We start from the raw sequence: 9,489 nt of genomic DNA on the forward strand, positions 1-9,489 counted from the left end.
GACGGGGTTTCACCATGTTGACCAGGATGGTCTCGATCTCTTGACCTCGTGATCCACCCGCCTCGGCCTCCCAAAGTGCTGGGATTACAGGCTTGAGCCACCGCGCCCGGCCCTTGTTGCTGTTTTTGAGATGGAGTCTTGCTCTCTCTCCCAGGCTGGAGTGCAGTGGCAAGATCTCAGCTCATTGCAAGTGCTGGGATTTCAGGCATGAGCCATCAGGACCAGCCCAGCAGGTTCTTTTCATTGTAGATGTGAGATCTTGTTATGTTGCCCAGGCTAGTCTTGAACTCCTGCTTTGGCCTCCCAAAGTGTTGGAATTACAGGCGTGGGCCACCATGCCTGGTCCTAGACTTTCCTTGTCTTTTTTATGAACTTAACAGTTTTAAAAAGTACTGGTCAGGTATTTTTTATAGAATGCCCTTCAACTTGGGTTTGTCTGATGTTCTACTCATGATCAGATTGAGGTTGTGAGTTTTGGGGAGAAAGACCACACAGGTAAAATGCCACTCTCATCACATAACAAGTGTACACTGAGAAAGTTTTGTCATTTCCCCACTGTGTTCTTTTTCCTCTCCCCTTTCCATATGTATTCTTTGAAAGGAAATCACCATGTGCAACCCACACGTAAGGGGTGGGGAATTAAGTTTTGCCTCCTTGAGGGTAGAATATGTACATAAATTATTTGGAACTCTTCATGGGAGATTTGTCCATTTTCCATCATTTATTCAATCATTTATATCAGGAGAAACTTACAGACATTTATTTTATACTTTGAGTATTAGTATGAAATACTAATACTTATATTTACTGGTTTTGGGCTTTTGGGTGCTCTTTCTGTTGGCCCTGGTGTCCACTTGGCACATCCCCATTGTTTGTTTGTTTGTTTGTTTTAACACTTCATTACTTTCTGGCATTTAATTTTTTCTTCCAGGCACTTGTTTTTAATTTCCTGTCACTTCTTTTTTTTTGACAAGCTTTTTGGATGTTTCTCAGGCACACTACATTTAAACAGGTATTGACAGAAGAGCTTCCTATTTTTGAGATCTTAAGAGTCACATGGGGCCCTTATTAAGAGTTTTGTGCCTCTTCTCTGAAGATTCTGATTTAATAGCTCTGGAGTGAGCCCTAAGGATCTGGAATTTATAACAAGTATCTCCAGATGGTTCTTACAATCAGGAATGTTTGGTAAACAGGAACTTAAGGTCATTTTAATTAAGACTTCTGAGTAAAGTTTAATTTAGATAGATAACCACAATTGGTAGGATTGGAAGAATAAGTCTCTGTAGTTGAAATTCCAAGTGTTTTCAAATGCACTATTGCATTTAATCCTCATTATTCAGATACAAAGTAGGAAGAACATTTTATAGGTGAGGAGAGTGAAATCCCAAATAAGAAAGTGGCTTTCCTAAGATTGCACAGTGGAGTGCACCACCATACCATGGTCAATAGGCAGAGACAAAAAGCAACACACAATCTCTTGTGTTTTGGGATTTGGAATAGCATTACTAAGTAAGATGACTAAAAAGATAGGATGTCAGTCTGCTGATAGGACTGAATTTTGAGCAATAAAGATTTATAATCTCACAGTAAAATTGATGTACCTAAGCAAGCCATGTTTCCAGTACTTTTTCTTCCATCAAAGTGTACCATGTTCGTATTTTTTTGAGTGACAAGTATGTGCCAAGTATAGCCTGCTCTTTTAACTTCTTTTTAACTGGTTCATTTTTCAAAAATCTAGACAGGCCAGGTGTGGTGGCTCATGCCTGTAATCCCAGCACTTTGGAAGGCCAAGGTGGATGGATCACTTAAGGAGTTCGAGACCAGCCTGCAACATGAGACCCCATCGCTACAAAAATTAGCTGGACATGGTGTCACATGCTTGTAATCCCAGCTACTCAGTTGGCTGAGGCAGGAGAATCACCTGAACCCAGAAGGCAGAGGTTGCAGTGAGCTGAGACATCACTACTACACTCTAGCCTGGAAGACAGAGTGAGACTTTGTCTCAAAAAAAAAAAAATTGAGATATAAATCTCCATGAGTTTCCCACAACTGCCATAACCAAGTACCACAAACTAACTTGCTTTAAGCAACAGAAATTTATTCTCTCACAGTGTTGAAAGCTAAAAGTCCAAAATCAAGATGTTGACAAGACCATGCTCCTCCCCAAACCTCTAAGGGAGGATCCTTCCTTGCTTTTTTCAGCTTTTGATAGCCCCAGACATTCCTCTGCTTATGGCAACATAACTGCAATCTCTGCTTCTGCTTCACATGGTTATCTTTTTTCTCTGTGTTGTGTTTCTTTATCTTCACATGGGACATGGGGTAGGGTCCTCTTTTTGTAAGAACTCCAGTCAGATTGGATTAGTGACCCACTCTATTCCGATATGACTTCATCTTAACTATTTATATCTGACTCCTCATATCCATTAGCAATCACTGCCCATGCCCCTGTTTCCAATGCCTAGCAACCACAAATCTACTTTCTGTCCGTATGGATTTGCCTATTCATGGGCATTTCCTGTAAATAGGAAAATCCAAACATAGACATTTTATGTAAATAGAATCATATAATAAGAAGGCTTTTCTGTTTGGCTTCTTCTGTTTTCTTTTTTTTTTTTTCAAGACATAGTCTCACTATGTTACCCAGGCTGGAGTGCAATGGTGCTATCTTGACTCACTGCAACCTCTGATTCCTAAGTTCAAGGGATTCTACCTGCCTCAGTGTCCTGAGTAGCTGGGATTACAGGCGCATGCCACCACACCTGGCTAAATTTTGTACTTTTAGTAGAGATATCACTATGTTGGCCAGGCTGGTCTTAAACTCCTGACCTTAGGTGATCTGCACACCTCAGCCTCCCAAAGTGCTGGGATTACAAGCATCAGCCACCATGACTGGCCAGATTCTGTTTTTACGGTTCATCTACACTGTAGTGATAGCAGCAGGAGGCAGACAAATGCCTAGGCAGATAGGGGCGGGTCAATGGTGAAACCCCACCTTCAAGCCAAAAATAGTCCAAAGGCTGAAAGACTGTAATACTGGTTCCAGATGAAACCTGCAACCCAGAGTGAGAACTTCTGTTCCTATTTGCCCACCCTTTCCTGATTGGTTCTTTCTGAATAATGCTTTTCAACCAATCAAATGTTACCTTTTCTAGCATTGCCTATGGCCTTCCCCTTCCCCATCGTGTGCCTATAAAAACCCCCAGACTCAGCCATACTGGGGGAGAGGACCCAGCCTTCCAGTCCCCTCTCTGCTAAGAGCTGTTTTGTTGCTCAAGAAAATTCTCTGCCCTCATCACCCTTCAATTGTCAGTGTGACCTCATTCTTCTTGGATGTGGGACAAAAATTCAGGACTCACCAAAGGCAGGTACTCAGAGGGCTGTAAACATTATGGCCCTCTGCCCTCCACCAGCAGAGGGCAGCCTCCCTGCACCACGGGAAGCAATGGCAGGGCCAAGCCAGGCACGGAGCCAAGGCCCAGAGCCAGGCAAGGGCCTGACCAAGCTATTAACATGCTGCCATCCCTCAAGCTATAGATGGTGGGACTAAAAGAGCTACTTAGCACATTGTAACGTCTCTGGTGGGGCTTTAGGGTTGTGGGCACTCCTGCCTGGGCACCACTGCATCCCCCTGGGGACACGCCTGGTCTAGCTACAAGCCCTGCATGGAGCCCACCCCTGTGCTGATGTTTGGAATGGCTGGTCAGACCCCATACTCACTTACCCACACATTCCCTCCTGCCAAGAGTTGAGAATGTAGTTGCAGCAGCAGCAGTGGGAGCCATGGGCTGGAATGCAAGCCACACATGGCCCAGTGGGCCAAGCAGTTGGGACATCCCCTGCTACAAACCTGGCAAATGGGTCCAAGAAAAATCCTGTGTCTGTAGCATGTATCAAGTGCCTCATTCCATTTTATGGCTGAGTAATATTCCACTATTTGGTTATAACACATTTTGTTTATAGACTCATCAGTTTGGGAGACACTTGGGTTGTTTCTACTTTTTGTTTGTTATGAATAATGCTGCTATAGATGTTCATTTACAAGTTTGTGTGTGAACATTTTGATTTTTTCATACCGAGGAGTGGAATTGCTGAATCATATCATAATTACGTTTGTTTCTGTTTTGTTTTTTGAGACAGAGTCTTGTTCTGTCACCCAAGCTGGAGTGCACTGGTGTGATCTCGGCTCACTGCAACCTCCACCTCCTAGGTTCAAGCGATTCTCCTGCCTCAGCCTCCTGAGTAGGTAGGATTACAGGTGCATACCACCACACCCAGCTAATTTTTGTATTTTTTTTTTTTTTTAGACAGAGTTTCGCTCTTGTTACCCAGGCTGGAATGCAATGGCGCGATCTCGGCTCACCGCAACCTCCGCCTCCTGGGTTCAGGCAATTCTCCTGCCTCAGCCTCCTGAGTAGCTGGGATTACAGGCATGTGCCACCATGCCCAGCTAATTTTTTGTAGTTTTAGTAGAGATGGGGTTTCACCATGTTGACCAGGATGGTCTCGATCTCTTGACCTCGTGATCCACCCACCTTGGCCTCCCAAAGTGCTGGGATTACAGGCTTGAGCCACCGCGCCCGGCCTAATTTTTGTATTTTTTAGTAGAGACAGAGTTTCACCATGTTGGTCAGTTTGGTCTCAAACTCCTGACCTCATGATCCACCTGCCTTGGCCTCCCAAAGTGCTGGGATTATAGGTGTGAGCCACCGTGCCTGGCCAATTATGTTTAATTTCTCACCAGTTAGAGACCTGTTATACAGCATGGTGGCTACAGGTAATGACAATATATTGTACTTTTTAAAAAATTCAAATAGAGTGGTCAGATGTCTTGGTGCACACCTGTAGTCCCTGCTTTTCAGGAGGCTGAGGTGGAAGGATTGCTTCGGCCCAGGGAGATTGAAGCTGCAGTGAGCTATGATCATACCAGTGCACTACAGCCTGGGCAACAGAGCACGACCTGTCTCAAAAAAGAAAAAAGGTAAATAGAGTGGATGATAAGTGTTCTTACCACAAAAGTGACAATTATGTAAGGTAATGCATTTGTTAATTAGCTAGATTTAATTATTCCATAATGTATATATACTTCAAAACATTGTGTTCTACACAATACATACAATTTTCTCTGCTAATTAAAAAAAATAATCAACAACGTACAGAGGTTGTAATTTTTCTACATCCTCCCCAGTGCTTGTTATTGTTTGTTTTTTTTTTTAATCATAGCTGTGAAAGGAAAATAAATCTTGGGGCCTCAAAATCACTAAGCTAAACGGTAAAGTCAAGCTGGGAACTGCTTAGGGCAAACCTGCCTCCCATTCTACTGAAAGTCACCCCTCTGCTCACTGAGATAAGTGCACATCTGATTGCCTCCTTTGGAGAAGCTAATCAGAAACTCAAAATAATTTGAAAAAAATTTTCTCTTACCTATAACCTGGAAGCCCCTTCCTGCTTTGAGTTGCCCTGCCTTTGCTTTGAGTTGTCCCCTTTTCCAGGCTGAACCAGTATTCATCTCATGTATGGCTTTTTGTTTTTGTTTTTGTGTTTTTGAGACATAGTCTTGCTCTGTTGCCAGGCGCCAGGCTTGAGTGCAGTAGTGCAATCTTGGCTCACTGCAACCTCCTTTGTTCAAGCAATTCTCCTGCCTCAGCCTTCCGAGTAGCTGGGACTACAGGTGCGCACCACCATGCTCAGCTAATTTTTGTATTTTTTAGTAGAGACAGGGTTTCGCCATGTTGGCCAGGATGGTCTTGATCTCTTTACCTTGTGATCCTCCCACCTCGGCCTCCCAAAGTGCTGGGATTATAGGCATGAGCCACTGCGCCCAGCCCATCTTATGTATGTTGATTGTATCTCATGTCTCCCTAAAATGTATAAAACCAGACTGTGCTCTGACCACCTTGGGCATATGTCATCAGGACCTCCTGAGGCTGTATCATGGGTGCTTGCCCTCAACCTTGGCAAAGTAAACTTTCTAAATTAACTGAGACCAGTCTTGCATATTTCAGGTTCACATTTTGGTAACCACAAAGGGATTCTGAATGGAGGTACACCTGACCTTTGACAAATCTCCTGTGGGTGCTTGGTATCAGCATGAGCTAACTTTATGATTCAAACCAATAGGACAGTTTGCTGAGATCTGGGAGCACCCCCTGCAGAGGATTCCTGATCTCCCAAAATTTGGTTGAGATCTAAAGTTTATTTTGCTGTATAACTCCTGCACCCCCACACCTTTTTTTGTTTGTTTGTTTGTTTTACTTGCTTCTAAAAGGAATGCAAGATTTCTTGCTTCCATGATGGAAGGCAAGTAACTCCTTTATGGAATTTGAGTTTGCTCCCAGCAGGGAAGACGAGTTCAAATTTTTTTCCTGCTTTAAGGATGGTAAGGAGCAGTCTTTAGCCTGAGACTTATCTGTAGGTAAGTAGCTGAATTGTCTTGGCTGAAGTTTAACAACCAGCTGGTCTTAATTTCTCCTTATCATTAGAGCACTCAGTGACCAAGTCTACCTGGCTTCGTTAAACAAGAGGGAATTCCAAAGCCTCAGTAATTTGGCTAAAATTCCTTGTAGCCGCAAAAGAGGAAAAAAAACAAAACAAAACATGTGTTTGGTTTCTGTGTTTGCTTCCTCCTTAAAAAAAAATGTTCTTTCGTTTACTTTTCTTCCACACTATACCTTCTTCCCTCGTTGCCATCTGCAGTACCAAAAAATCTAGAGAAGGCTTCTAATAACTTGAACCCCTTTAAAGAATTCAGAACAAGGCACTACTGACCCCTTTTAGGGTGTTCTGTTTTCCTTGTGGCATTTCAAGAGTCATGGGCAGATTCTTCTTAGGTCTAAAGCCCTGTTTTCCTGTATTACATAAGCTGACCTCTTTGGCTTTGCAGGCACTAGAGATGACCTTGTACTGTGAGAGGATTTGACCCTGGCATGTGAAATGACGAACAAGAGCTAGAAAGATAGGGGTGGCGGAACACAGTTTATAGGAAGTGGTCGTGGCTGGGTTTTTTTTTTTCTTTCCTCTCCTAGGAAGTTGTTTAAGGATCCTAAGTTCAGAGATGCATTCTAAAGGGTCTTCTCTATTGCTTTTTCTCCCAAAATTAATATTTGGCTTGTCTGTGAACATTTGCCTGAGAAACTGAACTGTTGTTTTCATAGGTAAATGAGGTACTGAGTTTTCTCAGTTCAAAAGAAAAAGGGCATTTTCCCCCTCCCAGACAAAAGGAGCCCCTGGGTGATTGGGGGCCTCATGGTAGCGTCTGGGGGATTGACCCTCCAAACGATGTGCAATGTCCCTACAGGGAAATCCCAACAAAACTTAATTTTTCTTTTCTTTTTTTTTTTTTTTTTTTTTTTGAGACGGAGTTTCGCTCTTGTTACCCAGGCTGGAGTGCAATGGCGCGATCTCGGCTCACCGCAACCTCCGCCTCCTGGGTTCAAGCAATTCTCCTGCCTCAGCCTCCTGAGTAGCTGGGACTACAGGCACGCACCACCATGCCCAGCTAATGTTTTGTAGTTTTAGTAGAGACGGGGTTTCACCATGTTGACCAGGATGGTCTCGATCTCTTGACCTCGTGATCCGCCCGCCTCGGCCTCCCAAAGTGCTGGGATTACAAGCGTGAGCCACCACGCCCGGCCAAAAATTAATTTTTAAAAAAGGCAGCTGGGTGTGGTGGCACATGCCTGTAATCCCAGCACTTTGAAAGGTTGAGGTGGGCAGATCACCTGAGATCACGAGTTTGAGACCAGCCTGGCCAACATGGTGAAACTCTGTCTCTAATAAAAATATAAAAATTAGCTGAGTATGATAGCAGGTGCCTGTAATCCCAGCTACTCAGGAGGCTGAGGCAGGAGAATTGCTTGAATCTGGAAGGCAGAGGTTGCAGTGAGCTGAGATCATGCCACTGCCCTCTAGTGTGAGTGACAGAGAAAGATTCTGCCTCGAAAAAAAAAAAGAGAAAAAGAAAAAGACTTGTCCAGGAAACGTATATGAGGGCTGATCACCCAGCCTTTTGAGCCCTCTCAGAGGTCATAGAACTCTGGAAAGAGAAACTGAGATACATAAGAGGGTGGAAACAACTCAGTAGTGACACACTATGGAGTCCTGCCCACTAGCAGTACACATCAATCCACCACACAAAATCCTTACGCCACAGCTCAGTTCCTCCTTTTACGAAAATAAGTAGGAAATGGCCGGGCGCGGTGGCTCATGCCTGTAATCCCAGCACTTTGGGAGATGGAGGTGGGTGGATCACAAGGTCAGGAGTTTGAGACCAGCCTGGTCAACATGGCAATACCCCGTCTCTACTAAAAATGCAAAAATTAGCCTGGCGTGGTGGCAGGCACCTGTGATCTCAGCTACTTGGGAGGCTGAGGCAGGAGAACTTGAACTCAGGAGGCAGAGTTTGCAGTGAGCCAAGATTGTGCCATTGCACTGCAGCCTGGGTGAATAGAGCAAGAGCCCATCTCAAATAAATAAATAAATAAATAAAAGATAAAGAAAAGAAGTAGGAAACAAATAATCTAATAATAAGGAGAAAACAAGGAGAATGGCCCACTTTCAAGTAATCTGTAGATTTCATGGCACCTCTACTTGCCAGAGTTTATGTAAAATGGAATTAGTATGGTCTTTGTGCACATTTACATAAAGGAAAAAGAGCCCTAAGATATGTTTTGGGAAAGGACTGTTATCTTTGTTTCAAAGCTAATCTATAAACTAGGTTCCTCCCAAAGTTAGTTTGGCCCATTCCTAGGAATGAAAAAGGACAGCTTGGAGTTTAAAAGCAAAATGAAGTCAATTACCTCAGATCTTTTTCACTGTCTCAGTTATAATTTTGCAGTGGTGGTTCCATAACTTTCACATTTTTCATAAATAATCTGGGTAAATAATTAAAATAATTAGGTAAATACAACAGGATCAATACTTGTAGACAAACTTGTTATAACTTAGAATCTAAAGTTATATTAAATAATATGGCCTGGCACAGTGGCTCATGCCTGTAGTCCCAGCACTTTGGTAGGCTGAGGTGGGAGGTTCACAAGGTCAGGAGTTCAAGACCAGCCTGGCCAACATAGTGAAACCCCATCTTTACTAAAACTACGAAAAGAATTAGCCAGGCCTGGTGGCAGGCACCTGTAGTCCCAGCCACTTGGGAGGCTGAGTCAGGAGAATCACTTGAACCCAGGAGGCAGAGGTTGCGGTGAGCTGAGATCACACCACTGCACTCCAGCCTGGGCAACACAGCAAGACTCTGTCTCAAAATAATAATAATAATAATAATAAATAGATATTTTATTATTTGAGTATTTTCCAATAAAATTATAGAAAAATATTCTTTCTAAAAAAAAAGTGTGTCCTTTTTAAAAGGTGAAAAAGTTGGGCCGGGTGCGGTGGCTCACGCCTGTAATCCCAGCACTTTGGGAGGCCGAGGCGGGTGGATCACGAGGTCAAGAGATCGAGACCATCCTGGTCAACATGGTGAAACCCCGTCTC

The 9,489-nt window shown here is 43.5% G+C and overlaps 1 long non-coding RNA gene across 1 annotated transcript in view; it reads right to left on the reverse strand.

The window, feature by feature from the left end:
• The window catches only part of LOC119472553, a 17,889-nt gene extending 10,971 nt beyond the window's left edge, over positions 1 to 6,918 (reverse strand). Inside the window, exon 1 of the long non-coding RNA XR_005201699.1 lies at positions 6,769 to 6,918. This is a non-coding gene — a long non-coding RNA (uncharacterized LOC119472553). The remainder of the gene's footprint in view (positions 1 to 6,768) is intronic.
• Positions 6,919 to 9,489: the final 2,571 nt, after the last annotated feature.

The sequence above is a fragment of the Cebus imitator genome, unplaced genomic scaffold, assembly GCF_001604975.1.
Source record: "Cebus imitator isolate Cc_AM_T3 unplaced genomic scaffold, Cebus_imitator-1.0 Scaffold104, whole genome shotgun sequence".
Classification (NCBI taxonomy): Eukaryota; Metazoa; Chordata; class Mammalia; order Primates; family Cebidae; genus Cebus; species Cebus imitator.